We start from the raw sequence: 18,601 nt of genomic DNA on the forward strand, positions 1-18,601 counted from the left end.
AAATAGCTCCTTCCAAGTGATCAGGTTACACAAGTCACTCTTCCAGGTAGGCCTCACTTTACATAACATACATGATTCTGTACAGGTTGGTAATTTTTTAAATATCAAATTATAGTTTAAATGTACCGTGAGGGGCGCCTGGGTGGCTCAGTCGGTTAAGCATCCGACTTCCGCTCAGGTCATGATCTCATGGTTTGAGTTCCAGCACCATGTTGGGTTCTGTGCTGACAGCTCAGAGCCTGGAGCCTGCTTAGGATCTGCGTCTCCCCCTCTCTCGCGCACTGTCTCTCTCTGTCTCTTAAAAAATGAATAAACGTTTAAAAAATAAAATAAAATAAATATACTGTGAAAATAATATAATAAAAGCTACCTACCATTAATTATCCTCTATCTGCGGGGATATTTTAAAATTTTATGAACTGGGTATTATCATCACCATTTTGCAGCTGAGAAAACTGAGTCTCAGAAACTGCCCAAGATCCCAAGGGCAGTAAATGACAAAGCAAGGATTTGAATCTAGGCCTGTTTGCCTCCAAAGCCCCCATTATGTTTTCTATCACACACACTAAAGCAAAGGAACCCTACAGCAGTGATTTTTATAATATTCTTGATAATGCCGCAGAATGTCAATTTTGTACATGTAGATTTTTATATTCAAACTTGTTTACAGTACAGTGTACCTATGAGTTATTCTGATGGTTCATGAGAAAAATCAGTATCGAATGCTTTCTGACAATGAGGTTGCAGACATACAAGCATATTTATTCATCCACTCAAATGCGCTCTGTCCTGTACTGTGCCTTCCATATGCAGTTTAGCATGGTGGTCAAGACAAGATCTATGGCATCAGACTGTAAAGACTTTGCTCCAACTAGGTGAATGGCCCTGAAACACCACCTTATTGGTCCCCATCATAAAATTAATGCAACAATAGGACCTATGCCATATGAGTTTTACAAAGATCAAATGAAATAAGTTAAATTCTCAGCACCATACCCTAACCCTAACCCTAACCCCTAACCCCTAACCCTAATGTTGTAAGTATTCAATGAATGCTCCTACAAGACTATAAGCAATATGAGGGCAGGGAGTGTGTGAACTTTTCTTCACCACTCAACCTTAGAACCTCGTCCAGTGCTTTGCATGCTGTAGGCACTCAATAAACATTTGTTAAATGAATACTTTATTTAAGCTAGATCATTTAATCCTTAACTAATCCAAAAAGGAGGGACAGAAAATAAACAAACACAACTTGTTTAACATATAATAATTTTAGGCAGTGTTAAGGGCAGGAAGAAAAACAAAACAGAGAAGAATAATGAGTGACAGAAAAAAAAGGGTGGGGTGGGGGGAACATGTGTTGTAGACAGCCAAGAACTAAACCAATTTAGACCTAACAGGGAGTGTTATGGACTGAACATTTGTTTTCCCCTGCCCCCCGTCCTGCCAAATTCAATGTTAAAGCCCTACCCCTCAGTGTGGCTGTATTTGGAGACGGGGCTGCTAAGGTTAAATGAAGTCATAAGGATGGGGCTCTGATCCAACAGAGGAGACATCAGAGAGCCTACTCTTCCCATCAGTCTCTGCACGTGCATCTAGGAAAGACCATGTGAGCACACAGGGAGATGAAGGCCATGTATAAGCCAAGAGAGGAGGCCTCAGGAATGAACTTACCTTGTCAGCACCTTCGCTTTGGACTTCCTAGCCTCCAGAACCATGAGAAATAAGTTTGTGTTGTTTAAGCCACCCAGTCTGTTATGGCATTTTGCTACGGCAGACCGAGCCAAAAAAGACAGGGCATGTTCTAGGAAAAGGGAACATCAAGTGCAAAGGCCCTAAAGGAGCCTGGTATTCAGGAACAGCAGAAGGCCAGTAAATGAACAAGACAAAAAGTGGCAAGACAGAGGGTCAGAGAGCCACACCAGTCCTACCCATAGGCTCTAACAGTACCGTACCAAAAGCAATCCCTCACTCCAAACAAAATCATTATTATCAGCACCATAATATTTAAAATGAACAACTGACTTTTTTCCAAACTTAGGTAAAGGATAAATAAGGGCCTTTTAGAAAACTAAGATACTATAGTTCTATAACAGTCTATAGATACAAAATATTCTTGCCATGCAAATTTAGCTTCTATGCAAATCAGACATGGCCCCCTACTGTGAAATTCTGTGTTAACCCCTGGAAACAGAACCCTTTCCCTCTCCCTCAGGCAGTGACAAGTGTGTTCCAGCTCTAAGGCACCAAAGCTATGACCCTCAACCCCTAGATGGGGCCCGTGTGAACAGTGCTAGGGAAAGGCTCCAATTTCTCTATGCTATCAGATCTGGCTAAGCCTGTTATTTTTCCTGCCAAGGTAGATCAACAGACATGGTTAATGCTGAAATCCCTGGAGGTAATTAAACAGCAAAACTGGGCTTGGCCTCAGAGAAGAAAGGAGGGAGGGGGCTATGTAGATTTTCCTTTCTTCAATGCCAGCCAGCACTACAAAATTGGCATTGTTATCTACTTTCCTCCTGGTGACATTTACTTTTGAAGCAAAAACAAAAACAAAACAGGGAAGAGGAGTCAGGTGGATTGGGAAATCAAATTCAGAGGTGGACATAGCTTTAGGCATAAATGTCTGCCTTTTATCTGAAGAAATGGTTTGCAACTGGCAGCAAACTTGCCCACCTAATCTGTATCCCCCTGGCCCTTCTCGCAATATGTGGAAACATTTTTGGTTATCACACTTGGGGTCAGAGGGAGTGCTACCATCATCTTGTGGGTAGAGGCCAGGGATATTGCTAAACATCCTACCGTGCACAGGGAAGCCTTCCACAACAAAATCTCATCCAGCCCAAAATGTCAACTCTGATTTAAGAAAACAGGACAAGGAAAAATAAACTCAAATATTTAAGGGCCTTCCATGTACCAAATGATATACACATATACCTGCACATACACATATGCCATTTAGTCTCTACACCAAGTCCACAAAGTGATGCCCATTTCCCAGATGAAAAAAATAGAATGCGGACTTCACCCAGTTAGTAACTGGCACAGTTAGCAACTTCACAGGAGGAATTTGAACCTGACTCTGGGTGGTTCTCACTAAACTGTGAGCTCCATGAGGACAGGGACCTTGGCAACCTTGTTTACTTCCTCATACCTAGTGCCTAGCAGAATTTATACTTAATGGAAATATAATAAAGACTTCTTTGAATTAAGAACTATCTGAGTCAGTGGACCTAAAGTACATGATTGTTTCTTCCCACCACTCCTTAGAATAATGAAGATCCTCACGATATCCCTCTAGGGTTCCTGTCAAGTCAACATGTTGATGTCAGAGTCAGAAATCTCCCTAGGCCAGCACAAGTAAAAATGGAAGTGTATGGAAAAATGCAAAGGTATTATGGAAACAAAGCATCGCCAGGACTAAAGGCTTGGAAAGCCACCAGGAATCAGAGTGCCTCATGTTCTCTATAATGTCTACATCTTGGTTTTCTTTTCCAACAGAAGACTTGCACTGTGTAGCCATCTTGCAGATCGTCCTATGTACCAGCCTCAGCAACATTTTGACTCTGAAAGTCCCCATGGCCTTTCAGCTTGGCTCTCCTTAGTTAAGTAGCTTAGTCTATCCATATCCCAGTTATTATACATTCCCTGAGGAGGGATGAGATTGGCATAGCCTGGGCTAACCTTCAAGATGCCCCTGGCCCCAGCCAGACAATTGCAACTTCATGACACTCTGAGCAAGAATGGCTAAATTAGCACCTTCAAGCCTGAGGACCATGAGCTGTAAAAATGATTGTTGTTTTCCGCAACTATGTTTTGGGATGTTTATTATCCAGCAGGTACCAGAAACAGATTTTGGTATAGAAAGTGGGTTGCTGCTACAACAAAAACTTAAAAGTGTCTCAAATTATAATTCTGCTCCCAGTTCCAAAGTCTGAAGACCAAATATATATTTCTTACTAAACATCACAATATCATAATTACCCTTGTGTTTGACCAGTGGGCAGAACTAGAAGGGCCTTGGAGAGCATGTTAGTGAAAGTCTAAACGGTCTTGATGATGACTTAAAGGAAAGTGAGGAAAATGCTACTGAAAGCTGGAGGAAAGGGGACACTTGTAGCTGGTGGAAGGTTCGGTGACACTGTCATCTGCTGTAATGTGGAAAAGAAGGAATTGTTCCATAATGAATATGATCATCTGGCCAACCTGATTATAGTACAATGCAAAGGAGAGAAAGCATCCAAAAGAAGAAACTTTTTTAGTTTGAGCAAAATTTAGATGGTACGTAAAAAGTGCCAGGGTCTTCTGAGTTTGAAAATAAAACAACTTCTCATGCCCAACCTCTCCAGAGGGCAAACTTCTCAAATTGAAATGACTTTCAGCAAAGGGTGGGTACAGCATCTTTTGTTAGGCACTCAGAAAGGTTTCAGAAGGTACTTCATAGACCAATTCAAACAGACAAAATCCTTCTAAAAAACTTTAGACTGTGCCTGGCTGTCTTAATTAAACAACAGGATTTCCTAAAAAGGCCCCCAAAATAGAAAGGACTTATGTAAGCCAAAAGGATTTGTGGTCATGGCTTTTTCCCCAATGAAAGGAACTCCAGGAAGAATCATTTAAAAACTCAACATTTTTTTAGAATGAGTTTGAACTAAAAAAGAGGAGATAGTGTAAGGTGGAAAAAAAGGACTTTGGATTCCAGAACTTCTACGGGCAGAAAGCAGGTTCGAAACTACTCCAGGCAAACACAGTTTATGTTCCATGGAAAAGGAAGGTTAAATTCAGAAGGTAGAATCAAGAGCATGGGAGGAAGAGTTGCAGAGATCACTACAGAGAATTGGTCCTAACCAAGGAAACTATAATGCTTGCTACAGTTTTCCGATGCCGATTCCAATATTGTACATTGGGTGTGGAAGATGAATAACCTGTCTTTTTTAGTTCACGGATACTCAAATCATTCTTGAAAAGCTGTAACTAAGGATCAACACTCAAGGTACCTCATCTACACCTGGAAGTAATAGAGAAGATGAGATTCTGGACTTCATGTCTGTCCATGATGCCATTAACTGTTTGGGAGAGTCTTGGGATGGGCCAACTGCCTTTTGAGTGAAGGAGGAACATAATTTGTGATCAGAGGCAGACTGTGATAGTTTGAAAATCTGACCTTGCAACTTTTTGACATTCCTACTATGGAAGAATGGTCTCTTTCTCTCAATGACTGCTTGATCAACAGAAAACAGGAGAAGTGGTACTGTGCCAGTTTCTCGCCCAGTCCTTAAGAAATGAGCAGCTTCTATTTCCTCTTTCTTGAAATTCTTGCTTTTGGATCCCACCCATCATGCTGTAAGGAGTCCAGGCCACAGGGAGAGGTCACGGGATTGTGTTCCAGCAGACAGCCCCACTAAGGTCCCAGTCTATAGCCACACGGAAGTAAGAAAGCCTTAAGAAGATTCCAGCCCCAGCCAATAACCAACTGTAACCACATAGAAGACAGTGAGTGAGATAGTATTAGCTAAACCCAGGCAGAACCATGAGAGATAATTAAATTATTGCTGTTTCTTTAAAGTCACTAAGCTTTGGAGTGATTTTTTACACAGCAATAGATAACCAGGACAAATATTTGCTGTAGTTACTTTATGTAATCTTAAATTGCTTGAATTAAAACAATAACCTTAATATATATATAAAACCTTAATAATAATAAAGAATCACTAACACATAAAATGAATTAAAAGTTACTATTAAAATATTACTATTAAAATGACACAAGGCTTTGGGATCAAAGACAACTAGGTACAAATCCTGGTCAGCATCCTACTAGTTGTATGACATTTGGTAAGTTACTTTAGCCTCTCTAATTGCCAGTTTCTTTCTCTTTAAAATGGAGTAAAATGGAGGGTACCGGGATGGCTCAGTTGGTTAAGCATCCAACTCTTGATTTTGGATCAGGTCATGATGAACTGTGCCACAGGCTCATGCACTATGAGACTGAGCCCCAGGTCAGGCTCTGTGCTGACAGAAGGAGCCTGCTTGGGATTCTCTCCCTCTCCCCTTATCTCTGCCCCTCCCCCACTTTATGTGGGTGTGTTCTTTCTCTCAAAATACATAAATAAACATTAAAAAAAATTTTTTTAATGGAGTTAAGGGACACCTGGCTGGCTTAGTTGATGGAACATGCAACTCTTGATGTCGAGGTTTAAGTTCGAGCCCCATGTTAGGTATAGAGATTATTTAAAAATAAAATCTTTTAGGGACACCTGGGTGGCTCAATTAGTTAAGCATCCAACTCTTGGTTTTGGCTCGGGTCATGATCTCATGGTTTGTGAGTTAAAGCCCCATGTCACACTGTGGGTTGACAGTAAGGAGCCTGCTTGGGATTCTTTCTCTCACTTTCTCTCTCTCTGCCCCTCCCCCACTCACACTCTTTCTCTCTCAAATGAAAAAACATAAAATCTTTTTTAAAAAAACCCACACATTTAATGTGTCAATACAACCTTCCTGAAAAAGGAAGAAAGGTCTCAGATACACAACCTTACCTTACACCTTAAAGAGCTGGCAAAAGAACAGCAAATAAAACCCCAAACCAGCAGAAGACAGGAAATAATAAAGATTGGAGTGGAAATCAATGCTATCAAAGTAAAAAAAACAAAACAAAACAAAAAACAAAAAAAACAAATCAATGAAACTAGGAGCTGGTTCTTTGAAAGAATTAACAAAATTGATAAACCCCTAGCTGGTTTGATCAAAAAGAAAAAGGAAAAGACCCACATAAATAAAATAATAAATGAACGAGGAGAGGTCACAAACAACACTGCAGAAATAAAAACACTAAGAGAATATTATGAGCAATTATATGCTAATAAATTGGGAAATTTGGAAAAAATGGACAAATTCATAGAAACATATAAACTACCAAAACTGAAACAGGAAGATATAGAAAATTTGAACAGACCCATAACCAGTAAAGACATTGAATTAGTAATCAAAAACCTCCCAAAAAACAAGAGTTCAGGGTCAGATGACTTTCCAGGGGAATTCTACCAAACATTCAAAGAAGAGTTAACTCCAATTCTGTTAAAGCTGTTCCAAAAAATAGAAATAGAAGAAAATTTCCAAACCCATTCTATGAGAATTACCTTGATCCCAAAACCACACAAAGACCCCACTAAAAAAAACAGAACTATAGACCAATTTCCCTCATGAAGATGGATACAAGAATTGTCAACAAGATACTAGCCAACGGGATCCAACGATGCATTAAAAGAAATAACAGGGGCACTGGGGTAGCTCAGTTGGTTAAGTGTCTGACTTTGGCTTACGTCACGATTTTGCAGTTTGTGAGTTTGAGCCCTGCATTGGGCTCTGTGCTGACAGCCCAGAGCCTGGAGCCTGCTTCAGATTCTGTGTCTCCTTCTCTTCTGTCTCTCCCCCACTCACTCATTTTCTCTGTCTCTCAAAAATAAATAAACGTTAAAAAAAATTGAAAAGAATTATTCACCATGATCAAGTGGGATTTATACCTGGGATGCAAGGCTGGTGCAATATCCACAAATCAATCAATGCAATATATTACATTAATAAAAGAAAGGACAAGAACCACATGTCTTCTCAATAGATGCAGAGAAAGCACTTGACAAAATACAGCATCCTTTCTTGATAAAAATCCTCAAGAAAGTAGGGATAGAAGGATCATACCTCAAGATCATAAAAGCCATATACGAAAGACCCACCACTAATATCATTCTCAATGGGGAAAGCTCTCAGTTTCAGGAACATATGTAAGGAACACGACAGGGATGTTCACTCTCGCCACTATTCAACAGCGGATTGGTAGTCCTGGCCTCAGCAATCAGACAACACAAAGGGATAAAAGTCATCCAAACTGGCAAGGAGGAGGTCAAACTTTCACTCGTCACAGATGACATGATACTGTATATGGAAAACCCAAAAGATTCCACCAAAAAACCTCTTACAACTTATTCATGAATTCAGCAAAGTCGCAGAATACAAAATCAATTCACAGATATTGGTTGCATCTCTATACACCAAAAATGAAGCAGCAGAAAGGGAAATCAAGGAATCGATCCCATTTATAATTGCACCAAAACCCATAAAATACCTCGGAATAAACCTAATCAAAGAGGTGAAAAACCTATACAATGAAAACTATAGAAAGCTTATGAAAGAAACTGAAGAAGACACACAAAAAAACGGAAAAATATTCCATGCTCATGGATTGGAAGAATAAATACTGGTAAAGTGTCAATACTACCCAAAGCAATCTACATATTCAATGCAATCCCTATCAAAATTACACCAGCATTCTTCACAGAGCTAGAACAAACAATCTTAAAATTTGTATGGAACCAGTAAAGACCCTGAATAGCCAAAGCAATCCAGAAAAAGAAAACCAAAGCAGGAGGTATCACAATCCTGGACTTCAAGCTGTATCACAAAGCTATAATCATCAAGACAGTATGGTACTGGCATAAAAACAGACACTTAGATCAATGGAGCAGAATAGAGAACCCAGAAATGGACTCGCAAACGTATGGCCTACTAATCTTTGACAAAGAAGGAAAGAATATCCAATGGAATAAAGACAATCTCTTCAGTGAATGGTGTTGGGAAAACTGTACAGCAACATGCAGAAGAATGAACCTGGACCACTTTCTTACACCATACACAAAAATAAACTCAAAATGGATGAAAGACCTAAACATAAGACAGGAAACCATCAAAACCCTAGAGGAGTAAGCAGGCAAAAACCTCTTACTCAGGCAGAAACTTCTTACTCAACACGTCTCCAGAGGCAAGGGAAACAAAAGCAAAAATGAACTACTGAGACCTCATCAAGATAAAAATCTTCTGCATGGTGAAGGAAACAATCAGCAAAACTAAAAGGCAACCAATGGAATGGGAGACAATATTTGCAAATGACATATCAGATAAAGGGCTAGTATCCAAAATCTACAAAGAACTTATCAAACTTAACACCCAAAAAACAAACAATCCAGTGAAGAAATGGGCAAAAGACATGAAAAGACATTTTCCAAAGAACACATCCTGATGGCTAACAGACACATGAAAAAATGCTCAACATGACCCATCATCAGGTACATACAAATCAAAGCCACAATGAGATACCACCTCACACCTGTCAGAATAGCTCAAATTAACAGCTCAGACAATGACAGATGCTGGTGAGGATGCAGAGAAAGAGGATCTCTTTTGCATTGTTGGTGGAATGCAAACCGGTGCAATCACTCTGGAAAACAGTATGGAGGTTCCTCAAAAAATTAAAAATAGAACTACCATATGACCCAGCAATTGCACTACTATGTATTTATCCAAAAGATATAGGTGTGCTATTTTAAAGGGACACATGCACCCCAATGCTAAAGCAGTGCTATCAACAATACCCAAAGTATGGGAAGAGCCCAAATGTCCATTGACGGATGAATGGATAAAGAAGATGTGGTGTATACACACACACACACACACACACACACACACACACACAGAGACAACGGAATACTACTTGGTGATGAAAAAGAATGAAATCTTGCCATTTGTAACAACGTGGATGGAACCTGAGTGTATTATGTTAAGCAAAATTAGTCAGAGAAAGACAAATACCATATGACTTCACTCACATGTGGAATTTAAGATACAAAACAGACGAACAGATGGGAAGAGAAGCAAAAATAATATAAAAACAGGGAGGGGGACAAACCATAAAAGAATCTTAAATATAGAGAACTGAGGGTTACTGGAGGAGGTGTGGGTGGAGGGATGAGCTAAATTGGCAAGGGCATTAGGGGGACACTTGTTGGGATGAGCACTGGATGTTATATGTATGGGAGAAATCACTGGATTCTACTCCTGAAATCATTATTGCACTATATGCTAACTAACTTGGATATAAATTTTAAAAAATGAAAGTAAAAATAAATAAATAAATAAACAAATAAACCCCACCCATTTAAAAATTAATTAACTAATTAATCAAATGGAGTTAATTGAGAACATCTGTTGTATAAGATTGTTGTGAGGTTTAAAATCAGAGGATAAATGTAAATCCTTAGCCCAGTACCTGGTACATAGTAGCTATTCCATAAACATTTCTCATCATTGTTACTTGATATTGGTTGAGCCAGTGTTGGTTAGCAAAGCCTCTGGTAATGAATAGGTCTTTTCTCACGTGGGAGCATTGACAATTCTATTAAGCAGGCTGGCCAAGTACCTACCAGCTTGCCTTGTGCCATGGGCTTTGTGGCTGGATGACTGTGGAAGCAGACATTCCAAACAGGGCTTAAGCATTTATGTGGTTCCAGATGAAAATGGCTCCAGTTCAGTTGCTACTGAAAACCAACTCACCTTCTAGCCTTAAGCATCAATGTAAACAGATGAGAAGTGAACAAGATAAAAGGACAGACATCCACAGCATGGACAAGATCAGCCTTGTGCTTAAGGACTCAGCTTCTGTAGAGTAAATGGAGAAGTTAAGCTGCTTTTCTGTTAGCTAGTCAATTAAACTAATTGGATATTAATTAAAAATTGACTTTGACAAAGATCTGTTTATGCTATAAAACATCCAAAGCAAGAGTTGGTAAGGCTCATGACATAAGGAAACTTGTGGTCTAATTAATGATGTTAATTCAATCAATCTTAACACTTATTTATTCATTCCCACTGCTGGAATCTTTGCCTGAGCCCCACCTAAGCCACCACCTTATCTTTACCAGGCCTGAGTAAACTTTCTAAAACCTAGTTCTAATCCTGACACTCCCCTGCTTTTAAATCTTTGATGGGTCTCTGTTGTGCTTTGGATTAAGTCCAAACTCTTTAACATGGTTTCCAAGAAACTTTATAATCCGGTTTAAAACCCTCCAATGGTTTTGCATTGCTTTAAGACTGGAATCCAAACCCTTCTCTGTGTTCTACTAGACCTGCATGAACTGGATTCTCTCTCACCTCACCTCCTCTACTCGACTCCCAGACACTAGTCATCTTGTTTCACCAATGTGCCTCAGAGCCTTTGCACATGCTCTTCTCTCTGCCTGGAACACTCATCCTTGAGTTCTTTGCTTGACTGGCTCCTTCTCAAACTTAAATGGAAGTCAACCATTCCCTAATCAACCAATCTTTTACACATTAAAGAGTTAGTTGACTTTCTCATAGCATGTATTGTAAACTGGAATTATCTCACTTCTTTATCTGCAGGCCCCTTGAAAGCAGGAATCCTATCAGCCAAGCTCACTGCAATAGCCTCAGCTTGTAGAATAGTTCCTAGAATCTAGTATGTGCTTAAAATGTTGTTGGTCAAGAATAAATCTCCATTTTCCAGATTTGGAATCCAAAGCTCAGATAACTTAGAGGACTGCTTAAGTAGTACAGCCAAGTCTGACCGACTTCAAAGTCCATGCTCTAGGCCTGTGAACTACTTGTTACTGGTCCAAGCCTAAGATAGTGACAAACTGGGCCAACATGTAAAACAGTGAAATGCCACCTTCATGGAGTATATCTTGCTAGGAAAAGAGTATCAACTGAACTAAAAACAGTGTGTCAGTCAGTGAGGCAATTGATGTACATTTTGCTGCAAGCTCCCTACCCCACTGGGAGCTAATCCCAGGCAGGGGTCAGCACTGCCCTGCGGGCCACAGTTTGAATGGCATCTAGTCTGGCCACCACATTACACTCTTCACTCTTCCTTATCCCTCATGCAGTGACTTCGTGTGAAGCACACAGTTTGTTCCTGACTCCTTTATCCTCCTATCTGTGGGCTTGTGCACAGGAAGGGTCTGATAATTTGTCTTGTAGATACAGAGAATAGTGAAAAGGTGGGCGGGGTTTTCTCAATCCTGCTTTTCAAAGTAAGTAAAAAAATAATTTTTTGTGGATTATTCCCAGTTTTGGAATGTTCATAAGGTTCTAAGTTCCTACAAGCTAGCTATTCTTGACGGGTAGTTGGTTAAACTCTGTCAGAGCCCTGATTTCCAAAGTACAACTATGCAAACTATTCTTATCATACACACTGGCCTCATAGCCTAAGGCAGTGACAGCCTTAAAAATCCTATGATGAAGGGCCTGTCCTTATGTGCTCTTAGTGTCTTGTTTCATTGGTACAGAGCTTGCTAACCAGAGTCTGCCCCCATTCTCCATCAGTATGGGCTTTCTACCATGCTAATCCCACCAAATAACACTCCCTACACACACACACACACACACACACACACACACACACACACACACACAAATACCCCATGCCAACATAGCATGCCAGTAGGGAAGGCTTTTACATTCATTCAAATAGTCAGTGAGAGCTTTCTATGGGCCAGTAACTGTGTTAAGAGTTGAGGATTAAAGACCAGAGTCCTTGCCTTCTAGGAGCTTTCTAAGCTGAATGAGGACATCAGACTAAATGTAACATAAATAGTCTCATGATGAATGCTATGAACAAAGTACTCACATTTTACAAGGTCAACAGACACCCTTAATGTAGTCAGCTTGAGTGCGCTAGTAAGAGAAGGGACATTTACACTGAGGCTCAAATATCAGCATGAATGCTTTGTTTCTCTAATAGTTCCCAGTAAGGCCACACTTTTGCTCCCATATGATAGGTACTATGTTAAGCACTTCAGATGCAGGAAGTCATTTCATCTTTACAAAGGCATGGGAGCCTTTTTAATCCTCATTTTATAGATGAGGAGACCAAGACATAAAGAAGTAAAATTACCACTCCAAAGTTGCACAACCAACCAAAGATCAAAACCTAATTCTGCCTAATTGTGATGCCTAGCTTTTACCATTAAACTCTACTCTAACCTGGTCAAAGCCTTGATAACTACAGTCTTACAGGTGTCCTAGGCCCAGGAAGAGGCCCAGCTGTAATTAGAGGTGCCCTTGATTAAACACAATGTTAGCAAGTACAGGATGGCTCCCAGGTCATACTCTCTTCAGTATTAACCCCATAAAGGACAATGATTCACTCCTGCTAAACTGCCTTCGTTGCCAATACTTACTGGTTCTTAGAAGTTTCTAGAAGGCTGAGAGTTTCCAGGTTGCATTTGAAGGTCTTGGACCCAAACTCATCCAATTTATTTATTTGTGAGCCACTATTCTGGGTTAGCCCCCATGCTAAGCTTGGGGATACCAAAAAGAATAAGTCACGGTCCTAGCCTTGAAAGAGTTCATTTGGTAAGTAAAGGCATCATTATATTACTATGCAAAGAATGGCAAGGAGAAGCTTGTGCTGGGACCAGAAGTAGCATGAAGGAAAAGAAGTCTTTCCAGAGGAGGTGAGGATTTCTGGGCTGGGTTTTAAAGTATGAATAGGTGCTCAATGGGAACTCAAGAAGAGAGTCTTCCACATGCAAAAGGGGTGACAGCATCAGGCAGTACAATGTACTCCGTTTGCTAGAAGCAGCTTTTATCTTATCAAAGCATATATAATGAGGGTGCACAAATACAAGGGAAGCAGCTAAAGAAGTTTACACCAGCCAATCATAATGTGTCTTATATCTCAGGCTAAGGGGCTGGATTTCATCCTGAAGACAACACTGGGGGAGAGCCATGGTTCTAAGCCCTGGAAATGATACGGTCCAGTTCGCTTTTGAGAAAACTCACTCTGGCATCAGTAAGGAAGGTAGATGGAAAAAAGCCAGTCAAGAGGCAGGAAGAGCCTTTAAGAGTAGACATGGGAGATGTGGAGGCTGGTGCTCAGATGAGAGTGGTGAGGTTGGATAGAAGTAACAGACATGAAGACAGCAGCGAGAGCACTTAGTGACTGGTCAGATGTGGGCTGGGAAGGGGCGAGAAGAGTCCAGGATGACTCCCAGATTTCTGTGTTGGCAAATGGGTGGATGCTGGCACCACCAGCTGAGACAGGGCCTTTAGGAAAGTGAGAAGGCAGGAAAAGAGGGGGAGGAGGATGATGAGATCATATCTGGACTTGTTAGGTTAAAGTGCCAGGAAGCAGGGCTCAATGGTCCAAGTGGAGCTCCAGAGGATCTTCCCTGTCCCCACAAGGAATGTCCAAGGGAACTCATCCCCGGGCAGGGCAGAGGTATGTGACACCCCAGCTGAGAGCCTCTATGATACAAACCACCAAGTGTTCAAACATGCTGACCACTATGACAAAACATGGACTGCATCCCCAATTTCAGGAAAGGAAGGTCCTGGAGGACCAACAAGGCCAAGGCAGAACCCTTGACTTCCCACTTACTTATTCCCCATGCTCCTTGGCAAGTGATACTACCACACCCTAAAACCTGTCCTCTTACCTCCCTTTCCTTCCCCTAATCCACTTCGCTAGCTCTCTATCTCAAACAGCCCTATCACTCCTGATCTCTGTCCCGCTTTATCTTCATAGCATTTATACTTTCTAAAATATTATGGTTAACCAATGAGACAAGAGTCTACTTGTTTACTATCTAGGTCCCCTTTGAAATGTAGACTTTGTCCTGTTCTTAACCATACCCCCAAAACCTAGAATGTTAACTGGCACACTGTAGGAGCTCAGTAAGCAGTTGTTAAATGAAGTTCTCATCCCAGAACTTCTCTCCCTCTCTGCTGCCACCACACTGATTCAAGTTCTCACACACTTCCCAGAGTGTTCCCGGAGCCCCTTAGACACGTTGACTGCTTGCATGTGGTCCAGGAGGGCAAGGGAGGAGCCTTTCCATTTCCAAGTCACAGAACCTCTCCAATCCATCCATTCTCCACATTGTAGCCAGAGTGGCTTTCTAAAATCACAGATCATGTCAATCTCCCACTTGAAAATTTCCAGGGGTCCCCAAGGTCCAGCATGCTCACCTCTCCAACTGTACCTCCAATCACTTTACTCCACTTTACTCTTTACTGCCCACACTCTGCTCTGTTCCTCAAGCCAAACCTACCTCCAGTGCCAGTCACACCTCTGTCTTCCCCAGAAATCTGCAAGGATTCCAGTTCATACACTACCTCCTTGGAGAAGCCTACCCTGACCATCCAAACTAAAACAGAGCCCTCCTTCTCTGCCCTCACACATCCACCTGATTATTTCCTTTACATCACTCACCACAGCCTATTCTTGTTCACTGATTTGTTAACTTGATTATTATTTCTCTCTTTTTCACTTCTCTCTTCTCCTAGCATGTATTCCAGTGCCTAGAACATAGTTAAATCTCAGTTAACATTTGCTGGATAAAATTGTGTTTCCACTATCATGATGGTGATGCTAGTGATGCTTATAGTAATGACGCCCTCCCACAGTGAGATGCTGGTTTGAATTTGTGGAGCCAAGGTCTGACTGGAGCATGTTCTTGACCATCTAATTAGAGACAGAATCCACTATTACAAGCTTGGTCTGGGCTTTGAGGCCAAGGTGTATGTGTGTGTGTTTACTTTATGCCAGGAGACCTCATCAGCATCATTAGGTACGATCTACCACCTATCTCCATTGACACACACTCAGCAAAAGCAAAATGAGGATGTGTCCATTCTCCTCTATTCCTCCGCAAGATAGGGTGAATTTATTGTGTGTGATCAGCTATAAATATTGAAACAGGAACACAGTCTCTTGGCCCCTTTAGATACTCTCCCCAACTCTCACACTCACCCTGCTGGGAGGGGCTTTTAGGACATGATAGAGAAGAGAGAAAATGCAGTTAAGCAAACAGTACTGGAGGGAGGGATGGGGCTGATAGTCAATAGGGGATGCAGAAGAAAGTTTCTGGCCAAAAACCGAAGCAGGATAACCTGTCAGTTTCAATACCATTGGAAAAAAAACTTAAAGGAAAATGCAGTTGAACACATCTCATAATGTTCCTGAAAAAGAGACATATTTTAGTGAACCTCAAAAATCAGAGACAGAAGAAACCTCAATTGTTTCATTTTAAAGATGGGTAATTGAAACCTAGAGAGGAAACAGCACTTTCCCAGGACCACACTGAAATTCAGTGGCTGATCGGGGTGCTTGGGTGGCTCAGTTGGTTGAGCGTCCGACTTCGGCTCAGGTCATGATCTCACACTCCGTGAGTTCGAGCCACACGTTGGGCTTTGTGCTGTTAGTTCAGAGCCTGGAGCTTGCATCAGATTCTATGTCTCCCTCTCTCTCTGCCCCTCCCCCACTCATGCTTTGTCTCTTTCTCTCTCAAAAAATGAATAATCGTTAAAAAATCAGATTCTATGTCTCCCTCTCTCTCTGCCCCTCCCCCACTAATGCTGTGTCTCTTTCTCTCTCAAAAAATGAATAAATGTTAAAAAAACTTTTTTTAAAAAAGAAGAAGAAATTCCATGGCTGAGCTGAGACTAGAATTCTCACTGTTCAAAGTTCAGTAGTTTTCTGGGACACAGCATCACCAGTGTAAGCCTAACTTAGTTAAATTGAACTAAGTCATCCACATGTACACGCGTCTCTGTGGCCACGGAAACTAGCAAAAGCTTGTGTCCAAAACTCACCAAAATTCTTATGGCTTCTCATTTTAGCTCTCCTTCCTCTTGGTCCTTGGCCAGCCTATCACAAGACACACATATCACTTCCCTTCTGACTCCCAAGCTGATGCTGTCAAAAAAAAAAAGCAGGAAATAACTGAAAGATATATGCTGGTAGAGAACAGGGTATGTACATTTTTACAAAACCAGCGGGTGAATCATATTAGATACTGAACACTCTTTGAAGCCATGTCTGATCAGAAATCATAATTCTCACCCAATAAAATTGTGGGCAAACAGGACCATTTAAGAATATCTACAGCTCCATATGGGATGGAATGACAAGAGGGAAAAAAAGAGGAAAAGAAGGTTAAGTCTACCACTCATGGTTCAGAGATCAGGTCAGATATCGGGGAGCTCAGAAAAATGTTTCTATAAAAAATATAAATAAAATTATATTTCTAAATGACAAATGTGAAAACTGGGGTCAAAATAACAAAAAATAAGGAACCACAAAGTACCAATTAAACTTGAGGTCCAATCCCAAATAATTACTTTAGGCAAACAGTGTAGATAATCTTTCTTCATCTTTACAATAAGGATAAAACAGCAATCATAGATGTAGTCATCACTTACAGATCACTACCCATATGACAGGCAGTGAGTTAACTACTTTATATCCCTTCTTTCATCTAACCCTCATCTAATCCAACCCCAAGGAACATAGACATCATTATTTCCAATGAGACTCAGACAGATGAAGTAATTTGCCCAAATTTATTGCCAAGGTATAGGACCAAGATGTACATTCAAGTCTGCAGTTCTTAATCATTATATTTCAAAGGGTGGTTGTGAGGATTACATTTAAATTAAATTAAATTAATTAATTTATTCTTATTTGAGAGAGAGAAAAGGCACGAATGGGGGGGGGGCGGGGAGAGACAGAGAGAGAGAGAGAGAGAGAGAGAGAGAGAATATCATAAGCAGGCTCCATAGCAAAGCGACACGAGGGCCTGATTCCAGGACCCAGGGAACATGACCTGAGCCGAAATCAAGAGTGGGATGCTCAACCAACTGAGCCACCCAGGCACCCCTAAATTAAAATTTTAAAAGTAAGCTCTCAGTACTTGCTCCCTGGCAGTTTGTGTCCCTTCCTGTCCATATTTACAATCCTTGTCTCAGGGGCAATAAAGCTCAATCATCCATTGCCAACTCTCAGACCATCTGTTGTCAAAGTCACTGAATTCCTGGTCAGCTTACTGGCGGACAGAGGTGGAGGGGAGGCCAGGAAAAGATGCTCAATGCCATCCCTTCCTGTTCCAGCTAGAAGACTCAGAAAATAGGGGGCATTGAGAAAGGGGTCTCTGGCTTTGCTGTGAGAACTGGAAAATCTAATTTTCTTCTCTGGAAATTTCCCCCTTTGGAAAGAGGAAGCTGGACTGCAGGGCCCCTGAAGGGACCACGGAACTGTGGCAAAGAGCACGTGATTCCCAATTTATTTAACTCCTCAGGTCCCACCCCATCTTCAAAATGGTAGATAATAAAATAATTGTAGGCAGTTTACAAGGTTGCTCAATCGAACTAAATAATTCCACAAAAAGTGCTTAGCAGAGTGCCTAGGACATGGTACGCATTCCATAAATATTAATTATTATTTTTATTGCTATTATTAGTATCCCAACCCCATAACATTTGAGGTGCCTCTTAAGCCAGAGGGTCCCGTTGTGAATGACTTTAATTTACAAATGCATTCAACGGTCTGCCTAAAGAGCGGCTCTACAGCCCTGTGTTTAGTGCTTTCCACCGCCCAACGACCAGGTTTTCTACCTCCAGGGGAAGGCTGCGACTTACAGAACAGCCATGACAGTACCTGCACAGACATAGTACCCTTCCCCTTCTTTTCCAGCCGCGGGGTGAAGCCTGAGCCCCAGACTTCCGCAGCCCGCCCAACTCAGCCACCATTGGTCGCCTCCTCGCTGGCGTGATTAAGGCCCCGCCCCTTCTCTCTGGGACCACGCTGAGGCGACCTCCGGAAGCGGAGGGGCCTCAGAGGAGGGACTGCGATGCAGCCTGGGCTTCGTAGTCCGACTGGAAAGCTGCAGCCAGAGACCTGGGCATCGCGACCCGAAGAACTACCATCCCCAGCAGCCGGCGGAGAGAGGAGGGGCTGGCGTCACGTGGGCGC

At 41.5% G+C, this 18,601-nt stretch overlaps 1 long non-coding RNA gene across 3 annotated transcripts in view; it reads right to left on the minus strand.

Moving 5' to 3' along the window:
• The window catches only part of LOC122492714, a 38,227-nt gene extending 19,788 nt beyond the window's left edge, over nt 1-18,439 (minus strand). For all 3 annotated transcript variants that reach the window (XR_006299741.1, XR_006299742.1, XR_006299744.1), the window contains exons 1-2: nt 18,287-18,439; nt 16,444-16,546 (exon numbers count right to left, since the gene is read on the minus strand). This is a non-coding gene — a long non-coding RNA (uncharacterized LOC122492714). The remainder of the gene's footprint in view (nt 1-16,443; nt 16,547-18,286) is intronic.
• Nucleotides 18,440-18,601: the final 162 nt, after the last annotated feature.

The sequence above is a fragment of the Prionailurus bengalensis genome, chromosome A1 (assembly GCF_016509475.1).
Source record: "Prionailurus bengalensis isolate Pbe53 chromosome A1, Fcat_Pben_1.1_paternal_pri, whole genome shotgun sequence".
Classification (NCBI taxonomy): Eukaryota; Metazoa; Chordata; class Mammalia; order Carnivora; family Felidae; genus Prionailurus; species Prionailurus bengalensis.